The sequence below is a fragment of the Rhinatrema bivittatum genome, chromosome 10, assembly GCF_901001135.1.
Source record: "Rhinatrema bivittatum chromosome 10, aRhiBiv1.1, whole genome shotgun sequence".
Classification (NCBI taxonomy): domain Eukaryota; kingdom Metazoa; phylum Chordata; class Amphibia; order Gymnophiona; family Rhinatrematidae; genus Rhinatrema; species Rhinatrema bivittatum.
In genome coordinates this window covers 79,355,086-79,378,436 of record NC_042624.1, presented here as the reverse complement: position 1 = coordinate 79,378,436, position 23,351 = coordinate 79,355,086, and the positions used below count along the sequence as shown (strand labels likewise).

Genomic DNA, 23,351 nt, shown 5'->3' with positions numbered 1-23,351 from the left:
CTAAAGGTTTTGTCATCCACCTGAGTATGATAAGCCATAATGGCACTGAGATGCACTTTGATTGATGACATACTGAGATCCAAGAAGAACAGGTAGAATAAGTACTGAAACAATTTCTTTAGGTTTCACAAGAAATGGGTCTAAAGAACTTGCTTGACACCTTGATGGAAATCTTTTCCATTTAAAACCATATGCTTTTTTTTTTAAGGCATCCTGGCGGAGATTACAATATCTGCAGCTTCCTTGGACAATGATAACGACAAGATTAATGAGTGCATAACAGCCACGCTGTCAGTTTGAGAGAAAAAGTTTGAATTGTGAAGATCCTGGCTGCAGTGGGGCCCTCCTGCCAGCAGAGGCTCTCAATGGGATACATTCCATGCTGCCTCAGTCCTCCAAGCTACTATGGCTTGGGGGTCCTGCTGGCAGCCATGTTGGCAATGTCTCAGCACTGCCATTCCCATGTAATACTGCCTCACAGTAAGTTCCCTGACTCTGCTTGGAGTCCCCTGCTCCTAGTTCTGGCCCCCTGAGTTCCAGTCTTGTATTTGTTCTCTCTCTAGAGGTCTTCTTGCTCCTTGTAATTCTGGTTACTTGTTCCTGCTTATTCTGTTTGTTTGTACTCTTCTGGTTTTCTTTGTGTTTGTTGGCCCCGTCTCCCTATTCTGGTATATCTGTCTCATGTAGGCACCTTGTTTTTTTGGTTGTTGACCCTGCAGTTGGCCTTTAGTGTCCTGCCCTTGAACCATTCAAATCCTGCCAGCCACTAGAACCCAAAGGCTCAACCTGAAAGGGAGGTACAGGTGAAGACTCCCTTCCTGTCCTGTTCCTGCTCCAGCCTGTTCTGCTCCTCAATTTAGCCTGCCAATTGCTCCTGTCCTAGGAGTCACCCTTTACAGACAGTCAAGCCCTGACACGGATGACAAGACGACCCTCCTCTGAGTTAACAAAGTTGAATTGGATCCCAGAGGGCTGACTGACAACCAGGTAAGGAATAAGAACCATACATGTCTGGGTCATGCTGAAGCAATGAGGATCAAGCATACCTAATCCATAAACATTTTCTGCACTGTTATGGCCACCAATAAAAGTAGAAGAAAAATGTAAAGTAGAGGAGAAAAACATCCAGAACGGACCTGAATTTGCTTCTAGGAATGGTGCAGAATCTTTACACTTTCTTGTTGTTCTCTGATGTGAACAATTTGAGTGATGAGTGACCCCAGAGATCGAACAACCTGTCTGCTAATGTTGTATCTAGAGACCATTCATGAGGAAAAAACCACTCTGCTGTGGCAATCTACAAATGTATTGGAGATCACAGGAAGATAGGTTGCTTGCAGAAAAGCTTTGTAGCTGCAAGGCCACTCCCAAATACTCAGAAGGTCTATGACCCTGTGCCTCCTTGTATGTTGACATGGAACATCATGACTTGGTTGTCAGTTGGATCAGAATTCCATTTCCCTGAAGGAGATGTGAAAAAGCTCTCAGTGCATGACTGATTGCTCAAAGCTCCAGAAGATCAATTTGAAATAGACACTCTTGACAACCAAGTTTCTTGGGTTCAGAAAGGACACGCATACACGCTAGCATCACCTGATGAGGTAGAAGCCAATGAGGAGCTCCCTTTTCCTCTAGCCACCACTGGAGAGATGCTTCATTTCTTGTGTGGCCCTCACTAGAGATGATAATAGTCGAAGCAATTTATTCAATTGAGCGCAGAAGCCACATTGAAAACTCTGTATGTTGAAACAGGTCATGGGGGCTACATGCACTCTGCCACCATGTAACCTTGAACAACCAACATCTCCCTGGCTAGGACATGATCCTTCTGTAGAGGACTCCATATCAAAGCTCGAAGGCAGCACGCTTGCTCCAACGGAAGGAGTACTCTCTCTTCAAGAGTCTACTTATTCCCCTATGAACTTGATTCTTAAGTAGGGACAAGATTCAATTTGGTGAAGTTGACTATGAACACACAGACTGAAGAAACTGGATCATCTTTTGCAGGGAATCCAACTCATCTATTTGGAATGGCTCGGTTACCAACCAGTCATCCAGGAAGGGTAAAACAAATCCCCCGATGATGAAGATATGCTGCTACTACCACTAGGCATTTTGGTAAAGACCCCCAAGGCCACTGAAAGCCTGAAAGGGAGAACCTTTGTCTTGGCAGTGAGGAATCCACTGAGAAATTAAGTTATTGCCAGTGGGAGTAATGTACAGGTATATGAACATTTGCACCTTTCAGATTAAAGGGGCACATCCAGTCTCCCACTTGAAAGAAGGATAGGATGGTGTGGAGGGAGTAAATTTTGAACTTCACCTATAAACAAGTTATTTTTCAGACTTTGTAAATCCAGGATAGGTCTCCATCCCCCAACTTCTTGGGGATAAGGAAATAGTGGAAGTAGGACCCCATATCATACTGATTGGTTGAGACAGGTTCTATTGCCCGCTGGCTGAGAAGTGACTCTACCTCGAGATGGATCCAGATTGAAGGTCAAACAATGGTTCAGCACTGGAGAGTGAGAGAAGTGCAAATGGTAACCAGACTCAACAATTTTGATGATTCAGTAGCTCTTGGTGATCTTCCACCACTCCTCAGGTAAAAGTGAATCCTCCTCCCCACCACCAGAGGGATAGAGGCTTGAAGGTGAAGTCCTGTCAAAAACTAGGTCCCGCATTGGGCTGGATTTGTTGCAATATCTTTTGCTGACATCTCAGAAGATATTGTGGAGGTGCAGATGGTGCATGATACTGCTGAAATTGGCAGAAGGGGTGTTTCTAGAAGTAGGAGTGTTTAAAAACAAAGAAAGGATATACAGAAGATGGTCGATCAGATCCCATCAAGAGGGACAGGATGGCAACATGCTGCTTCTTAATTTGGGTGACTTTCTCTGAGTTTGTCTCTGAAGAGGTTCTCAACAGAGCAGGGTACATCTGTCAACTTGTCGTGAATCCTCATGCAAACTGCTGGCTCTCAGCCAAGCCATTCGGAATGCTCCAATAGCTGCTGCCGAAGATCTTGCTCTGGTAACAAATGATTTGTATATGCAGTGGAAAGATGTTTGCACTCTTCATCCTGAAGATCCTGCTGATAGTCTGCCTGTTCTTTGTCATATAAGGGTTTCAGCTTCTAAACATAATTGTGTATTGCACTATGTAAAATTGATGGGCCACAGTATGGGCATTGAGCATCAAGCTCTGCAAAACCTTCTTTCCAAAGTTATCCAACAATCTAGGGTCCTGTCCCAGTGGGATGATAGAGAAAATCGTAATCTTCTTTACCTGTTTCAGTACTGATTCCACTACCACTTACTAGTATGGTAGCTGGACTAGCCCAGATCCTGGGGTTTACCAAACTCTATATTTCTCGCTAAAGGTGGGCAGGATGCCAGATTTTCCCACATCCTTCTTTTGAAAACTTAGGGGATTGAGTATACTAGGATTGCTGCAAGCTTTGATGAAGTTTCTAGGATCTGGAGAAAACTGAAAACTTTGGAAGAGTCTTTGTAGATGTTCATTCCCAATGCCTTACTCAATTTGTTAAAAAATTTGAAATACGAGAGGTCTTTGTATGACAAAAAATTCTCCTTCGGATCAGGTAGGAGGTCAGATGGAATCTCTGTAGACCTTTCTTCTGAATGGAAGGATGAGGGAACATGAACCCAGACACAAATAATAATGAAGTGATTGGAGTAGGATCCTCAGTCATTTCGAAAGTGAATATTCCTGGTGTATGATTAAGATGGTGGCATCTCAAGCTTCCTCCTCAGGTTGGTTAGAGTCTGCTGTGAGAAATGATCAGTGACTAGATCCCACCTCTGGGACTTCAGATGGAAGTTCTCATGGCATGGAGGCAAGAGGGACTTCCCCTTGAGGAAGCAAATCCAATACTTTTGATGGGGGGGGGGGGGGGGTTTGAAAAGTGCTTTCTTTATCACCAGTGAGGCAAAGAAAGTCTTCACCAATTCCACTACTTGGGCTACAGGATGCTGACCAGGAGTTGGGGAAAAGACATCTTTTTCCAAGACCAGTAAAGGTTTGTCTTCTTGAGAACATAAGAACATTATTGCCATACTTGGTCAGACCAAGGGTCCATCATCCCAGTATCATGTTTCCCAAAAGTGGCCAATCCAGGTCACAAGTTCCTGGCAAGATCCTAAACAATAAATAGATCCCATGAGATCCATATTCAGACACAGTCCGGAGAAGAAAGTTAGCCAGATAAACTTATCCACCTAACTTTGGAGGTATATTCAATAGTACACCCTCACTGAATATAGCCGTTTACTTTAAGATAGCCAGCTAACTTTAGGGCAGCTCTTTGGCCCAACCAGACTTAGCTGGCTAAGTCATTTGGCTGACTGAATATTGAAGTTAGCTGGTTAATTTAGCTGGCTGACTCAATTTCTCCCAGTTATGCCTTTAACTTATCTGGCTAAATTCTAGTCACCTAATTTATTAGCCAGCTACAATTTAGCCGGATATGTGCCCAAATATTCATTTAGCCAGCTATCTTATGAATTAGCCAGCAAAATGCTTTTCAATAGGACCTCCATATTGCTAATGCTAGATAATAAGTGGTTGCTTTCCCCGAGTCCATCTGGTCAATAACAGTTTATGGACTTCTCTACCAGAAACTTGTCCAATACTTTTATAAATCCAGCTACACTAACTGCCTTAACCAAATCCTTCGGTACTGAATTCCAGGGCTTTATGGTGCATTGAGTGAAAAATAATTTTCTATTTGTTTTAAATGTGCTACTTGCTAAATTCATGGAGTGTCCCCTGATCTTCGTATTTTTTTTAAAGAGTAAACAACCAAATTTACATTTACTTCTTCTATTCCACACATGATTTTATAGACCTCTGTCATATCCCCAAATTGTTCTCCAAACTGAACAGCCCTAACTTCTTTAGCCTTTCTGTATAGGAGAGCTGTTCCATCCCCTTTATCATTTTGATCGCCCTTCTCTGTACCTTTTCCAGTTCAACTATATCATTTTTGAGATGCGGCAACCAGAACTGCACACAGTACTCTAGGTGCAATCTCACTATGAAGCGATACAGAGGTATTATGACATTCTCTATTTTATTAACTCATGAAGTAATACACTAGATCCTCACAAAACCAATATGCAATAGAGAATCGAGGCATCTAACAATCTTGTATTCTGAACAGGTACAATCTTGATTTATGAAATGGTCTAGGTGAATGCCCCCCGAACCAGGAGATCCATTTATCTCTGTAACTGAAAGGCTAGTTATGAGGGTTATCTATACTATGGTATCACAATATATCCCTTTGAGACATAATCTCACAAAGGGGAAACAATTAGCTATTAGAGGCTTGAATTGGGATGAAAACATCATTATTAAACTGGCTGATAAGGGTGTGTGTGTGTGGGGGGGGGGGGGTTGTCATGGACTGAGGTGATTATATTGATGAGGCTAACTGACAACTTCAAGACAGAGAATTTTATATATTAATGGATGAAGACCCAACTAATGAAATTCAGTCTATTGTTTGTACTTTTTTAAAAGGGGTTTTGGATCCTAACCTTATAAATGATAAACATAAGAACATAAGAAATTGCCATGCTGGGTCACACAAAGGGTCCATCAAGCCCAGCATCCTGTTTCCAACAGAGGCCAAACCAGGCCACAAGAACCTGGCAATTACCCAAACACTAAGAAGATCCCATGTTACTGATGCAATTAATAAGTAAACTTGATTAATAGCCGTTAATGGACTTCTCCTCCAAGAACTTATCCAAAACTTTTTTGAACCCAGCTACACTAACTGCACTAACCACATCCTCTGGCAACAAATTCCAGAGCTTTATTGTGCATTGAGTGAAAAACAATTTTCTCCGATTAGTCTTAAATGTGCTACTTGCTAACTTCATGGAATGCCCCCTAGTCTTTCTATTATTCAAAAGTGTACCAGAAGGTTGCTCTGCTTATGCTAGAGTTCATTGTCAGGCCTTATTTGGCTAGCATTCCTCATGATTCATTTAGAAATGGTCAACAATACTTTACTTAGTTCTGCATCTGCGGTTAATTGTCTAGACATCTTCGTATGATGTGCACTTTTGTCTGGTAGACGTCCAACATGCAATCGGCTCATGATTTTTAATCATGTCTCTTATGACAGCCTGTTTTGAAATTTTGGCATAACGATTAAGAAGATGAATTCAAGCCTATCCGCCATCCCATCAGGCTTTTCTGCTCCAACAGTTGTGTCTAGTTTCTGTGCAAAGTTTAAAGAAATGGACTACCTGTTTCTAGATAGGGTATTTTCTGTTTTTTCTATTTTAAATTCTATATGAAAATTTACTAAAATATCTAAAACTGGCCACTATTAACCATTAACATTTTCCCTCTCCTGATTAGCAACACTCAGTGATCACACTTCTCTATGGCAAGTGCCAGTGACATAGGGAAGACAATTATAGAAAACATAATTGCACTGATACAAGAAAAGTTTTCTGTCATAAGTAACATATAACCAGTTCCTGTGGCAAATTTTTTTTAAGATGCTGTAGCAAGAGCTAGCAAATTCTGTGGCAGATTTTTCAAAATTCTGCAGCAATTAAGAGGCAAAATTGCATAATTTTGCATATATTTGCAAATTAACTGTTTGTTTGTTTGTTTTTTAAATAGTCATTTTCTCACATTTCTGTGTCCAGTTAATTTATTTAGTTCTTAGAAGAAAATAGATCTTAGTGGTTAGAGCAGTAGGCTAAAAACTAAGGAAACCAGGATTCAAATCCCATGGCCATTCCTTGTGTCCTTGGGCAAATCATTTTACCCTCTGTTGCCTCAGGTACAAACCTAGATTATAAGCCCTCTGGGGATAGGGAAATACCTACAGTACCTGAATATAATCTGAAGTGCCAAAAAGCAAAATTAAAAAAAAGGAGGGGAAAGGATCCATGAATGAGAAGAGGACAGAGGCAGAAAATAAAGAAGGAATTTTAGGTCAGAGGGGTAGAGAGCTAAGGGATAGAGGAGAACAGAGGCACGGGATGAGAGGGTAGGGGATTCAGAAAGGGAAAATGAAGAGAGGAGGGAAGAGGGATCATTACTGAGGAATGGAAGCAAAGGGGAGTCTGAAGGATTGGGGATGGGGAAGAAAGGAAGTATTGGGGATGAGATGGAAGAGGAGGGAAGAGGAAGAACTAGGGATGAGAGCGGAATAGGGGGAGGTGGGGAGTGGAGAAAGAAGCCAAGATCCCAATTACACCCCCGATTCTATTTCCCTTATTCCCTCTTTGATCCCCTCACTCACATTGCTTCCTTCCCTTCCCCTCAAGAACCTTGGTTCACTCTCTTCCTGCCAACAAACCTGCCACACAAACCAGGAAATCTGGTTTCCTCCCCCCCCCCCCATCCTATGAACTCCCAAACTACACTAGTTCCCAGCGCCCGATCCTTGGTCGGTTCACTCCCTTCCTTCCCTTCCTCCAATTGGTTCACACCATTCCCACCCCATCTCTCACGAATCCTGGTTGTCTTTCTTCATTGCCCCTCTGATCCCTTCACTAACTGCTCCTGCAGTGAAACAAGATGGTGGCTGCCTTATAGTTCAAAGCACAACGCTTGGGACGAGCAAGGGAGGAGGAGGAGAAGAATGCACCTGTGGAACTGTAAGGCAGTGCAAGGGATTACTGGGGGCTGGGGGGAGGGGAATAGAGTGCACCATCCCACTGCTACTGTTTCTCTTCTGGGGTGTGCGATGGAGGGAGAAGGGAAATGGGCCATCCACTGCCACCAATGTTTTTGTTTTAATAGGGTCCCAGATCCCCTGCAGCAATTTGGTCATGACTGGTCAATTCCACGGGAAGGGACACATTTTGAGGCCCTTACCATGGCCACAGAATCATGACAGACCGGAGGTCATGTAAAAATTAGTATAGCTTGTAACAACTACAGAAAAACTGGTTTCAGGAATGCAAGAAATTACTGAGATATAAAGGAATATCCAGCTAATAATTCCCATCAAAATATTAAAACAAGTGTCTCTAATCTGTATAACGTGCCACTAAGTAAATGCATAGTTAAACATTACCTATTACATTTTATCTTAATAATAATCATGCAATTATAGCAAATGGCGATCTAGTTAGCACACCAAATGTTTCCATTTAAACATCAGGTAGAAGGTGAGAGAGGTAATGGTGGTGGGGCCGCTTGGAAATAGTGATCATAATATGAACAAATTTGAATTAATGACTGGAAGAGGAACAGTATGCAAATCCACGGCTCTCGTGCTAAACTTTCAAAAGGGAAACTTTGATAAAATGAGAAAAATTGTCAGAAAAAAACTGAAAGGAGCAGCTACAAAAGTAAAAAGTGTGCAAGAGGCGTGGTCATTGTTAAAACATACCATTCTAGAAGCACAGTCCAGATGTATTCAACACATTAAGAAAAGTGGAAAGAAGGCAAAACGATTACCAGCAAGGTTAAAAGGGGAGATGAAAGAAGCTATTTTAGCCAAAAGATCTTCATTCAAAAATTGGAAGAATGATCCAACAGAAGAAAATAGGATAATGCATAAACGTTGGCAAGTTAAATGTAAGACATTGATAAGACAGGCTAAGAGAGAATTTGAAAAGAAGTTGGTCGTAGAGGCAAAAACTCACAGTAAAAACTTTTTAAAATATATCCGAAGCAGAAAGCCTGTGAGGGAGTCAGTTGGACCGTTAGATGATCGAGGGGTTAAAGGGGCACTTAGAGAAGATAAGGCCATCGTGGAAAGATTAAATGATTTCTTTACTTTGGTGTTTACTGAAGAGGATGTTGGAGAGGTACCCGTACTGGAGAAGGTTTTCATGGGTAATGATTCAGATGGACTGAATCAAATCACGGTGAATCTAGAGGATGTGGTAGGGCTGATTGACAAACTGAAGAGTAGTAAATCACCTGGACCGGATGGTATACACCCCAGAGTTCTGATGGAACTAAAAAATGAAATTTCAGACCTATTAGTAAAAATTTGTAACCTATCATTAAAATCATCCATTGTACCTGAAGACTGAAGGATTGCTAATGTAACCCCAATATTTAAAAAGGGCTCCAGGGGCAATCCGGGAAACTACAGACCGGTTAGCCTGACTTCAGTGCCAGAAAAAATAGTGGAAAGTGTTCTAAACATCAAAATCACAGAACATATAGAAAGACATGGTTTAATGGAACAAAGTCAGCATGGCTTTACCCAAATCACATCTTGCCTCACAAATCTGCTTCACTTTTTTGAAGGAGTTAATAAACATGTGGATAAAGGTGAACCTGTAGATTTTCAGAAGGCATTTGACAAAGTTCCCCATGAGAGGCTTCTAGGAAAAGTAAAAAGTCATGGGATAGGTGGCGATGTCCTTTCGTGGATTACAAACTGGCTAAAAGACAGGAAACAGAGAGTAGGATTAAATGGACAATTTTCTCAGTGGAAGGGAATGGGCAGTGGAGTGCCTCAGGGATCTGTATTGGGACCCTTACTTTTCAAAATATTTATAAATGATCTGGAAAGAAATACGACAAGTGAGATAATCAAATTTGTAGATGATAGAAAATTGTTCAGAGTACTTAAATCACAAGCAGATTGTGATAAATTGCAGGAAGACCTTGTGAGACTGGAAAATTGGGCATCAAAATGGCAGATTAAATTTAATGTGGATAAGTGCAAGGTGATGCATATAGGGAAAAATAACCCATGCTAAAGTTACACAATGTTAGGTTCCATATTAGGTGCTACAACCCAAGAAAGAGATCTAGGCGTCATATTGGATAACACATTGAAATCGTCGGTTCAGTGTGCTGCGGCAGTCAAAAAAGCAAACAATGTTGGGAATTATTAGAAAGGGAATGGTGAATAAAACGGAAAATGTCATAATGCCTCTGTATCGCTCCATGGTGAGACCGCACCTTGAATACTGTGTACAACTCTGGTCGCCAGTTCTCAAAAAAGATATAATTGCGATGGAGAAGGTACAGAGAAGGGCTACCAAAATGATAAGGGGAATGGAACAGCTCCCCTATGAGGAAAGACTAAAGATGTTAGGACTTTTCAGCTTGGAGAAGAGACAGCTGAGGGAGGATATGATAGAGGTGTTTAAAATCATGAGAGGTCTAGAACGGGTAGATGTGAATCGGTTATTTACTCTTTCGGATAATAGAAAGACTAGGGGGCACTCCATGAAGTTAGCATGTGGCACATTTAAAACTAATCGGAGAAAGTTCTTTTTTACTCAACGCTCAATTAAACTCTGGAATTTGTTGCCAGAGGATATGGTTAGTGCAGTTAGTATAGCTATGTTTATAAAAGGATTGGATAAGTTCTTGGAGGAGAAGTCCATTACCTGCTATTAATTAAGTTGACTTAGAAAATAGCCACTGTTATTACTAGCAACGGTAACATGGAATAGACTTAGTTTTTGGGTACTTGCCAGGTTCTTATGGCCTGGATTGGCCACTGTTGGAAACAGGATGCTGGGCTTGATGGACCCTTGGTCTGACCCAGTATGGCATGTTCTTATGTTCTTACTAAGGTTACTTCTCTTATCTTCATGGGAAAGGGCATTGGTTGGTTTGGCTTTCACTATCCATGCAGTTAGTGCTAGTGATTTATTTAAAGATTTGGATGAAGATGTAATCCATCGTTTTGTATTAGCAATGCTGGAGATATTTGAAGACAAATTGGTGGAGTAATAGCTAGTCTTTGTAGCCATAGAAACCAAATCTGATGCAGCCAAAACAATGTAATAAGGAATGGATCATCTTCCCCTTGACCTTTCTTAACCTGAAAATGGTCTTCAATATGAGAGGAAGAGGTGGATGTTGGGTTTGTGGCATATTGTGGACTCTTGGTCGAAGTGGCGATGACTCCTCCCATGGGGAGGGGCCCCGTGGGGAATTACAACGATTAGCTAGACTCTAGTAAGCAGACACTGAGGAGAGAAAGCTTTATTATACTGCTGTTGAAGAGTTGAATCTTGCCCAAGGAACGAACAGTACTGTAGTCCAGCGATACCACAGTAAGCTCAGACAGTCTCTGTAGAAGATGGTCTCACCCAGATGTAGCAAAGGTTCGGTAGTGTTCCGCAGCGCGGGATAAGCCGTGAACCTGAAGGGTAAAATGAGGAGAGCTGGAGCATAGTGATACTCACAGAGTAGCAGTGCTGATAACTTCCTTTGGTAGTTGAAGAGGAAAGGGACCCAAGGTCCGAGGTGCAGGATACCCTGAGCAGAATAGGCCCTCGAGGAGCGAGTACCTAGGAGAGTTGAGGGTTCCTGAAAGAAAACAGACAGGACCCCCAAGGAGCGGGTGTCCTTAAGGTTAGGCAGATTAATACCGGAGGGCGAGTAGAAGCGAGAGGCCCCCGAGTAGCGGGTACCCAGAGCTTCCGTAGGAGCGAGATACCCCAGAGGGTAGTGAGGAATCCAAGCGAGCAGCTTAGAAGCGGTCAGAGTAGCAAAACCGTAGTTCTTGCTAACTCGTTGAATTGGAGCATACAGGAGATTTAAATACCCGGTACTGATGTCATGCGGTGGGGTCGCCCCCAAGGTTTCCGCCATGACATATTCATAAAAGTAGGCAGCGTGCACATGCGTGCCCTAGGAGACCTTCAGGAAGTATGGCGGACGGAGACGCCTATGCTGACTCGGAGACGCCGAGGGTTTCGGCAAACAGCAGTGGCAGCCATCCTTCCAACATAGGAGGAAAATGGTAGAAGAGAGGTGAGGCAGAGCGGTTGCAGCCGCCTGCGACCAACGGACGCAACACTGGAAATGTATGAAGATGGGTCTGTTCCATGGAATGATAAATATCTCTGATGCTAGAGAATTTGAAGCTAATCTTTTCTTGCAGTACAGTAAAAGCTTGTGATTTTATGGAGTTGCAATGATGTCCACTTGCAGTGTTCTTCAGTGCTGAAGAGGTAGTGCTCTGTACTTGGGTGGAAAGACCACTCATGTGGTTATAGTAAATGGCTCAAGGAGTCTGCTAGTAGTATTGAGCTTTCCTGAGAGATATAAAGCATTCAAATGTATTTTACTTATATTTGCCCAATTCCATATCTTACATGCCTTTTTGCAAAGGACTGCAGATCCCATGTCTCCTTGTTTGTTTATGTAATACATGGCTAACTGGTTGTCTGTCTGATTTGAACTACCATTCCTTTAGCCCCTTCTCAAAGACAAGGCGAGCTCTGAATATGGTTCTTAGTTCTAGGTTTACGTGACAATGCTTCTCTTGGATAATTCACATCCCTTGTGAACATATTGTATTGACATGGACACCCCAGCATCTTTGTTAATATCTGTTGCATTTGGAGAGGGTGAAAATTTTGACCACAAAGAAGATTTGAAGGTTGGGTCCACAAATATAAGGAAAAAAGGGCAGTTTGGTGATATGTATTCTGAAAGACATTGGTTGAGAATACTAATTGCAACGAAGCCTCAAAAAACACTGTGCCTGCCTCATGTGTCAATGTGCACGGGAAACATCATAGACCATGATTGCCATATAGGTTAACATTCTCATGAAAGTCCTGGCTGATACTGATGATTGGCTGGACAACTTATTTATTTTATTTTTATTTATTAAAAAATATATTTATATCCCACATACTCCAAGGTTTACAACAGATTACAAAAATACATACATAATTCAGTAACACCAAACCATTAAACTATAACATAAACAATAACTGCAGACTGAGAACTGAAGAGTAGCCCCATAAAACCATTAACAACAGGGCTTGACTAGTACACCCACTTAGATATTTCCTGACAATCATGGCTACTGATCCAGCTGAAATGCTTTTTAAAAAAAAACGGGTTTTCAATACTTTACTGACAGAATCTATATCTGTTTGCATATGAAGTTGCTCAGAAAGTGAGTTCCACAAAAGTGGACCTGCCACTGCAAATACTTGTTCTCTAGTTTCAGTTAAATGTACAACTCTCAGTACCAGGACATCTAATAAACCCTTCTGTGAAGATCTTAAAGTATGAGATGGTTTATAGATCCGTAAAATAAAAGAAATCCACAGTGATGAAGTATTAATCAGTTAAAAATAAAATTTAAGACCCGCGTACATGTGCACATTTGTGCATGTATATGGATGCACTGATTTTATGACATACGCACGTATATGCGCATGTGTTAGAAAATCAGCTATCCGCGCATACATGTGCACATGATTTTACATTGATGTGTGCATGTGCACTCGAATGCTGTCTCGAGTGCATAAGTGGGGGGAATTTTAGTAGGTACACGCGACGACACAATAGGAAATTTTCCTAGTATGCACCAGTAAAGGACTTCTTAAACCCCTTAGCTAACTTGCCTACCTTTTATCCTATTAGCCCCAAGCCTTAAAACCCTGCTGACTAGCCTCGTTTTTTTTGTTACACGACTTACACGCTGTCCATAGCAGAAGTAAAGTTATGCGGTAGGGGACCCCGGCACGAGCTTGCATGCATAACTACTTACGTGCTAACTTCGTGGTGTAGTCCTGGCCCGTCCATGCCCCACCCCTTTTGGTGAGAACAATTTTTAGGGAGATATATGCATTACCCTGTGAGTTTTAAAATTCACGTGGCGTATGCCAGGCCAAGTTACGCATATATCTCACAACTTTAGCACGCAAGCCTTTGAAAATAGACTAGTTAATGTATTAACATTATAACCTTGTAATTAATTTTCCGCTGGACTGGAAGTCAATGAAGGGATAGTAAAGCTGGCGAGATGATCAAATATAGGTGTGCTGCTGAATTCTTAAAATTATAAAGATCTAAGATTACTTGCAGAAAGTCCGATGAATAAAGAATTACAATAATCTGTTCCTGAGAATATTAGGGATTGGAGTACTGTACAAAAATATTCTGGCTCTAATAAAGGCATTAGTCAGTGCAACATTCGTAACTTGAAGAAACCTGTCTTAAAAATATTCTTAATGTGTGCTCTCATTGACCAATCAAAATCAATTAAGACACAAGTTTGAATCAGTAATTTATGTCCTTCAAATTCAGAAAAAGAGAGGACTATCTACTCGATGGTGTCTACTTAACACAATAACCTCAGTTTTTGCAATGTTCAGAGTTACTCTATTATGTTTCAACCAGCTCCTAACTGCTGACAAATATATTCCTGCCTGTTTAAATATAATAGACCAAGAGACATTCATAGGAATGAAAAATTGGATGTCATCTGCGTAAACTTTATAATTTACATTTAAATCTGCTAACAGTTTACATAACGGAGCTAAATATATGTTGAAGAAAGTGGCAGATAAGGTGGAACCTTGAGGGATATCTGTTATTTGATGCCACTCTGATGATTGATTAGAAATGTGAACTCACTGCTTTCATCCATGTAAATAAGAGGTAAACTAGCTCAAAACATTCTCTATCTCAGCTTCCTAAAGACATGCCAATAAAATGTGATGATCTATTGTATCAAAGGCCACAGAAATGTCTAAAAGAATTAGCATAAAACTTTGACTACTATTGAAACCTCTTCTGACTGAATCAATGTGGATAAGAGTAGTGTCTCAGTAATAAAACATTTTCTGAAACCAAACTGACATTGATCTAATGTCAACTGCTGATCTATAACAAAATGATCATCTACAATATGTAATCCAATAATTACAATACGTCAACTACCTGATTTTGAGTACTGGACATCCTGATGCTTGTTTCAGAGTCTGAAAGAATTCCTTCAGTAAATGACAAATTTATGAGTTGCATAATATAAATGCTCAGATCATCACATATAGGAGGAAATTTTAAAAGGAGTTACATGTGTAAATATAACATATCATAGCAATTTTAAAAAGCCAATTACGTGCATAAAATGCACTTACACATGAATATCCTATGGACAATTCAATGGCATATATTGTAGCAAATTTCAAAAGCCCACTTACATGGGTAAAGTACATTTATACATGTAAAACCCAATTGTAAGTGTGTAAATGCTTTTTAAAATCAAGCCCTTTGTTTTTGAAAGGTTCGAAGGAACTGGATTTAAAGGGCAAGAAGATAACTTCATCTTCTTCTTGATCTGCAAAACTTCAGATTTAGAAGCAAAGGAAAATTGATGTCATCAAACACAATCAAACCTTTTCCACTGATAATGGTATACCACACCCTGTGGGAAAATTATTACAAAGAACAGCAACTTTCTTAATAAAGTAGCTAGCAACATCATCTCAATGATTAAGATATAGTCCCAATCCTGAGAGGCTATGTTGCTCATAAGCAATGCTGGTTACATGTTTTACTGTGGCACAGAGTTCCCTTGGATTATTACCAGCTATCCTAGTTCTTCTTGGCCTCTAAATTCATACACCTATAGACTAAAACAAGTCATATACTCTGTTTTTGAGAGGAGAGGGTGGACTCTTTCACCAACCACATTCTGCTCTACATAGCACATACTTAGCATTTTTTAAGGCCAGAGTAAACAAAGAAATTACTACTTACCTGATAATTTCCTTTCCTTTATTGATGGGTAGGTCAATCCCATCAATGGTTTATGCACCTCTGCCAGCAGATGGAGACAGAGCAAAAGCTGACATCATGGTCAGCTTTTGCTCTGTCTCCATCTCCATTTTTGTTAACTTATTGTTTTGCTCTGTCTCCATCTCCATTTTTGTTAACTTATTGTTTGATTACTTAATTCTGTCCTATCTTCCGACATCCATGTTTTTACTCTCCCTGTTTTAATGTAACTTCTCATTTCCACTTATACGTTAATTGGTTTTTTTTCCCCTTGTTCTAATGTAAACCGGTACGATAAGACCTGGTCTTGAGTGTCGGTATAGTAAAAGAAGTTAAATAAATAAATAAATAAATGGTCATACAGTCCCGTCCCGACATCAGCCCGCCAGTATTCTCCGGAAAAGCCAAACTATGGACAAACTGATATGTGCCTGAACAGAAAATCAACATGGAGAAGGAAATCCCCAGAATCCTCAGGTTTTCTTTAGCCTGCCTGGGCTGAATAAACTCTAAGTGTCTTGCTGAGAATGACTTGGAGAACTCAGCTGGACAGGCACAGTCAAGCTGGCTCCAAGATGATGCTTATTCATAAGGTCATACAAGAAGAAACCAACGGTAGGAGCTTGAGGCTATCCAGTCACAATAAAAGGCACTATTCTCAGGTCTTTTCTATAATCACAGCCACAGATATGTTAATTACCTTGACCAGTAAGATTTTTAACAGAACAAAGGACTATCTCGAGAGTGAGGGAAAATGGGCCACACCTGGGAAAACTAATCAGGGCAGTTCAGAGACAGTCATCATGTGGTTGACATGACAACCTATGTAAATGATTCTTTGGGCAGTCACGCACACTAGAATCTTCTACAATATTGTATGTTATCTATAAAAGAAGGACCACTTCCTGTATACGATGAGATGCTGGTAGTCAGTGTGTCAGAGACATGGCATCAGCATCTCCCAAGAATACTTAAACTGAACAATAAAAAATTATGCTTTCAACAAAAATATAAGTATTCTTGTCTCCCTGGCTATAAGCGTCATAAAAAATGGTGTGGCGCTTAACAAAACTGATTATACTTGAACATTATTATCAACAGGCAAGCACTCATGTTTCTCAACCAACAGGAATACTGAAGTCAGTCAAGAAAGGAACATATCTAGCAAACTAAGGGCTAGAGAAGTCACTTACCAGTTGACAATAAAGAGCAGGAATGATATTCTGCTTAACTCACCCTGAGGAAGGCTAACCACCAATTTAAACACCGGCAGCTGAGGGCAGGTCTGAGATTGACCTACCCATCACTAAAGTAAAGGAAATTATCAGGTAAGTAGTAATTTCTCCTTCCTTAGTGTTTGGATAGGTCAATCCCAATGAGTGGGATGTACCAAAGCTAACCTTAAAAAGGGTGGGAGGCTGCCAGCAGTCCAAACAATACCGCCTGCGAAAACATGGTGTCCTCTCTAGTCCTAGCGATAATGCTTGAAGAAGGTGAGCAAAGATGACCAAATAACCTCTCGGCAATAGGTGACAAAAAATGAAGTTTCGCTCATGATACCGCCTGACCCCACATGGAATACAGTCTAATCTGTCTTGGTAAGGCAATTTCAGCAACCACACAGGCAGTCATGACGACTTCCTTAACCCAGCAGGTAATCGTTGCCTGTGATGCTGCTGCTCCTTATGGAGCTGCTCCTTATGGAGCACAACCAGAAAACCAGACTTCCAAACAGCCTTAATCACCTCCTAACACCACTGTAAAGAACGTTTGATGTCGAAGAAATGTAAAAGGCGGCACTCAGCTTTATCTCTGTCCCTGTCAAAGGCAGGCAGAGAAAAGGACTGATTCAAATTAAACTCCAAAATCACCTTGGGCCTAAAAAGGAAGGCACAGTCCAAAGTTAGACCACACCCAGGACATAAGGAGAAAAGGCCCATGGCAGGAAGAGCCTGCAGCTCAGAGACCAAACGTGCCAAACAGATTGCTACCAGAAATAACTGTCGTCAAGGTAAGCAGCCGCAAGGAAAAAGGTAGAAAGGTCAGACCTGCCAAAAACTTGAGGTACCAAGATAAGGTCCCACAGAGGTACTGGAAGCCCCAACAGGGAGTAAAGATGTTTAACTCCCTGCAAGAAACGGGCACATCCAGATGGGAAGACAAAGGTCCTCCAATGACTCTTTCCCTATAACAAGCCAGGGCTGCAACTTGAATTTTCAAGGTGCTAAGCACCAAACTCTTAAATAAGCAGTCCTGTAAAAATTCCAAAATCAAAGGAATATCCACCTCAAGTGGTTGAATACCTCGCTCAGAACTCTAGGCCTCAAGGATCCACCAAACTCTAACTTAGGCTAGAGAAGTAGAAAATTTCCGGCCCGAAGGAGAATGGAAATTACAGCAGAATGAGCCCCTATGTAACAGATCTGTCCGAGTCAGTAGCCTGAGAGGACTGTCCACCAGAAGTCTCTGGAGATCGGCATACCATGGCCTCTGAACCCAATCCGAAGCCAGCAAAAGGACGGTGTTGGTTTGACCTGTAAATATTCTGGACAAGCCTGCCTATCAGAGGCCAAGGGAAAACGTATACAGCAGGGCACCACGTGACCATTCCTGAAGATGAGCATTGTTGCCCATAGCTTTTGGGTTCCACCTGTTGTTGAAGTGTGCCAATAGGCCTAGATCCGATAGGCCCCTGCAGTTCACCAGGAGCAGATGGCCTCGTCCACCAGCTCCCATTCTCCTAGGTCCAAGTTTCTCCTGATGAAGAAATCGGCTCTGATGATGTTCTTTTCAGCCATAAGAAAGGTGGATATGCTTAGGAGAAGCTGCTCGGCCAATTGCTGGCATGCCAATTGAACAGCTCATGCTTCCAGTTTGTTGATGTTCCACTGCCGCTCTGCTGCATTCCAGCACCCTTGCACCACCAACTGATAGTGAGCCCGCCCAGTCCCGGAGGCTCACACCTGTTATGAGTACCAACCAATCTGGTGTTATCAGGGAAATTCCTTTCGTAAAATGATCTGCCTGTAATCAGCAGATCAACTGGGATCGTACCTCTAATGGGAAGACAGCCTCACCACATAGGTTTTCGACTGTGGACTCCAATAGGAGATCAACAGGTGCTGAAGAGGGCGCATATGTGCCCTCTTCCCAGTGAATCACTTCTAATACAGCAACCATTAACCCCCAAGACCTGTAAATAAGACTCCCCAGTCAAACAAAGAGGGTTCCACAGGGATCGAAGCTGCAGCATCAAGGTGTGGATCCGAGACTGCAGCAGGAATACTCTGCCCCGCCTTGTATCGAACCAAACCCCGAGATACTCCAGGGTCTGAGACGGCTACAAATCACTCTAGGCCAGATTCACCACTGATTCTAGTTCCTGTAGCAAGGAAATATCCTGTGGGAAGAGTGAATACTCTCTTCCATGGTTTTGTTATGAATCAAGCAGAGAGGGGAGAATTAGAATATGGCCCTTGTGGAGAGCTGCCGCTACTGCCACCATAAGCTAGGAAAAAGGTCCCGGGCATCATGGCTAGCCTGAAGGCAAGACCTGAAACTGGTAAAAATGATCCAGAATAGCAAAACAGACCGCTGATGTTCCCAGCAAATGGGGATATACATCCAGTGCCAGAATGAGCCTTTTCTCTTAGGCACGACCAAATAAATGTAAATCTTTGCAATTCGAGAACAAGAATCACTGCTTTCAGGTTCAACCTCCATTGTAATGTCGCTGTCACTTCTACCCTCTGCCGAGGGGAGTTAGAGAGACCATGAAGACATCTGGAGGAATGCGAAGAAAGTCTAGAGGATTCCCATCCCAAAAAGCTTCAAGAACACATTGATCCAAAGTAATCTGAAATCACCCGTCATAAAAAATGGATAGACGCCACCTATCTCCTGAACCAATAAGTAAGCCTGCAAACTTTCACTGGAAGACTGAGGGGCTCCACTGCAGGAATCTGTTTCCTTTTCAAGGTCCTTGGGGTGAAAGAACTGAGATCTGAGGAAAGGACATGCCATACTGGGTCAGACCAAGGGTCCATCAAGCCCAGCATCCTGTCTCCAACAGTGGCCAATCCAGGCCATAAGAACCTGGCAAGTACCCAAAAATTAAGTCTATCCCATTTAATATTGCTAGTAATAGCAGTGGCTATTTTCTAAGTCAACTTAATTAATAGCAGGTAATGGACTTCTCCTCCAAGAACTTATCCAATCCTTTTTTAAACCCAGCTACACTAACTGCACATCCCCTGGCAACAAATTCCAGAGTTTAATTGTGCATTGAGTGAAAAAGAACTTTCTCGGATTAGTTTTAAATGTGCCACATGCTAACTTCATGGCGTGCCCCCTAGTCCTTCTATTATCCGAAAGAGTAAATAACAGATTCACATTTACCTGTTCTAGATCTCTCGTGATTTTAAACACCTCTATCATATCCCCCCTCAGCCGTCTCTTCTCCAAGCTGAACAGTCCTAACCTCTTTAGTCTTTCCTCATAGGGGAGTTGTTCCATCCCCTTTATCATTTTGGTCGCCCTTCTCTGTACCTTCTCCATCGCAACTATATCTTTTTTGAGATGCGGCGACCAGAATGGTACACAGTATTCAAGGTGTGGTCTCACCATGGCGTGATACAGAGGCATTATGACATTTTCCGTTTATTCACCATTCCATTTCTAATAATTCCCAACATTCTGTTTGCTTGTTTGACTGCGCAGCACACCGAACAGACGATTTCAATGTGTTATCCACTATGACACCTAGATCTCTTTCTTGGATGGTAGCTCTTAATATGGAACCTAACGTTGTGTATCCATAGCATGGGTTATTTTTCCCTATATGCATCACCTTGCACTTATCCACATTAAATTTCATCTGCCATTTGGATGCCCAATTTTCCAGGGAAGAATCTCCTCTATAAGGCCAAAAATGCTTCAAAGGCTTTGCTTTAGGATAGCCTCGATTCTTCTATCCTGAGCATCCTCCAGCACCGCACCTCCCTCTACCGGGATGGTGGTACGGTTCATAACAGAACAAACCAAAGCATCCACCCTAGGGAAATGCAACTACTTTTTAGTCTGTGGATCCAAGGGGTGTACACCTGCCAAGATGTGTCCTCCTTTAAAGGATGCCCTGGCACACTCCATTCCAGATCAATCAATCCCTGGAGTGTAACCTGGAAGGGAAAGAAACAAGAAGCCTTGCATAGGGTACCAAAACAGGAACTTTCTTCTGCATTCCTAAGGAGCCCAGTCCAGCCATTCCATGGGTTTTCAATGCTTGAGAGACCAAACCCAGTAACTCATTTTTAAGAAAGTAATGGAGTAGAGTTTGATTTGGCTCCAAAGATGTGCAAATGTTCCTCATCACCATCAACATCATCGGTATCATTTTGATTCACCTGCATTTGAGCTTATCAGGCAGTACTGTGTCACGTGCTTGGCTGCGGAACCTGACAGGGAAGGACTTGAAATGACAGACCAAGCTTAGTAGGCATTGCCGATACAGAAGACCAGCCCTAGAAAAAAGGTCCATTCCAGGCCCCACAGGTTCGAACCTGACATCCTGAGAGCTAATGGTTCATGACGACTCGTCCCATGTATCAATCAAGGGAGAGAGACCCACAAGAAGGGGGGAAATCATCCCAAGCATCCAGGCAACACTGACACAGGCTTAAAGAAAGCTATGCCTGAATGACCCTGAAGTGGCATACAGAACAAATAGATAAGTGCTTAGGCTTCCTCACTACAGGCGCCATAGTTGTAAGCATGCAGCATGGTCAAAGCTCATGCTTGGAGTATGTGTGTATAAAACCTGCACTCACAATAGGCACACAAAAAGTGCGCGCACATGAATACATGCACATATACGCGCCTAGGCCGCATGCCCAAATAGGCGACCAATTTGGGTGCCCAATACACCAAGGTGCCTAAGCAGGATGCATTCCTCAGTTATCTCAGTAAGTTTATCTACTTTGGCCTCTGGGTATCTGAAATACCCTGCCTTCCCTTGGAAGTGCTGTTGTCAGGGTTTGGATGTCTTGAAATCCTTCACATATAATTCTGGGCTTCCCCGAGAGAAGATCTCTAGAAAGATCTCTTCTTCAGAACTGATTGACTTATCATTAAGTTGGACCTACAGAGTCTCAAAGTCCAGGAAATTATGTCCCAGGACAAGATATGAGAGCTGTGGGAGTATTCCACTTCAAGGCTGGCCTGAGCAGCAAGTATTTTCAGGAAGACCTGTGTGGTAGGGTACTGTTGATGGTCTCCATGAATGTAAGGTAAAGTCATAGTCAATGAGGACACGCTTAACTAGTTCCCTCCAAATGAGCAATTATTCACTCCCAGAATTGACTAGGGACTGCATAGAGATCCGCCATCTAGAGCAAGTGGGACCACAAAAAGCACCAAGTCTAAGACAAGGAGTACCAACAAAGTTACAACAGTGGGGTGTCATTAGGTTGACACCCAGAGCTTCTTCTTTAAACCAGGAATATTTCTTGGTAAAGTGACCTCTTTCTCTGAAATGGAAACATGCCTGTGAGCCAAAGTCCCATAGCTGCTCCTTTCCTGGGATCCATGGCAAATGCCTTGCTTCCTGACTGCAGATTCCTGGATCAAGCTGTGACCCTCTTTCTTGTACCCTGGTGCACTCTGGCACTGATTGGGCTTGATAAAAGGCACCAGCAACTTCTAAGGCAGATTCAAGGGTAAGATTTGAACGCTGGCATACCAATTGCTGCATAGATGAGTACGAACCATCTAGAAACTGCTACGGTAGAACTAGATTGGCCACTTCCATGCCAATCTTTCCTTCAGTCAACAGAAAAGGTTCCGTGGACTCTTTCATGGACAGAGGTTTCCCCACCAGAACCATTGTCGGTATACATCTGGGGTACATCCCACATCTTAAATAATAAAAAAAGAAACGGAACTATCATCAGGAGGTGAGGGGAAATGGGTGACTACGCTGTGTGACCATGCCCCTCCCCCGACGTCAACTCTTTGTGCTTCATTTACTATTTTTTCTTTTACGTTTTCTGTTAAGTAACCTTTTTTCAAGTTCCTACCTTATGCCTTTGTTAACAATTTTATTATAAATGTTCTCTGTATTTGACAATGGAAATATTTTTTCCTGCTTTTTCTGTTTTATGTAAACCGGTATGATTTGCATTTTAATGTAAGAATGTCGGTATATAAAAATTATAAATAAATAAATAAATAAATGTTCCCTCATAGGTGGCCCTTCTATCTAGATTTGCAGCTTGAAATGTAGCTTGACAGCTGCTTGTCAGCAAATTGCCTAGGTAGGTAGTCAACGTTGACTCTGGCAACCCAGCTAAGCAAGCTGTTTATTCAAAATTTACTAGAAAGCTATCTGGGTCCTCTCCTGGATTAATCTTACATATCATGGGAGCCAAAGGGTTGGGCAAAGCTGATGTAGCTTGCACAGCCTGTGCAATCTGCATCAAAGAAGCCTGTTTTTTTGCCCAATTGCTCTTTCAGGACTTGCTGCTGGGCCCACTGGCTTTGTACTACACCTTGTAATTGCTGTTGTCCTTCTGTGAAGGCCTGGAGTAATCACTTCATACTGGCTTGAAATTTTTTTGCTGTGATTGTAACCTCTCAGCTTCACTGAAGGCATGGAAAAAATGTTCCCTTTTGTTTCCACACAACAAAAAATCTAGCTTGTCCGGCTCTAACTCACTAGACTTCCCTCTGTCTGTCTGGATAGGGCTAGCTTCCTTAGCCTGATGTTTTTAACTTACAGGGCTGCTGCTGCAGCCAGCACAAAAAAAAGTTGTTTGTTTTGGTTTTTTTTTAGCACGAGT

General features: G+C 42.0%; 1 protein-coding gene across 1 annotated transcript in view; it reads right to left on the bottom strand.

Moving 5' to 3' along the window:
* Nucleotides 1-23,351, bottom strand: part of LOC115100267 (probable ATP-dependent DNA helicase HFM1) — a 109,961-nt gene that overhangs the window by 6,552 nt on the left and 80,058 nt on the right. The window lies entirely within an intron of this gene.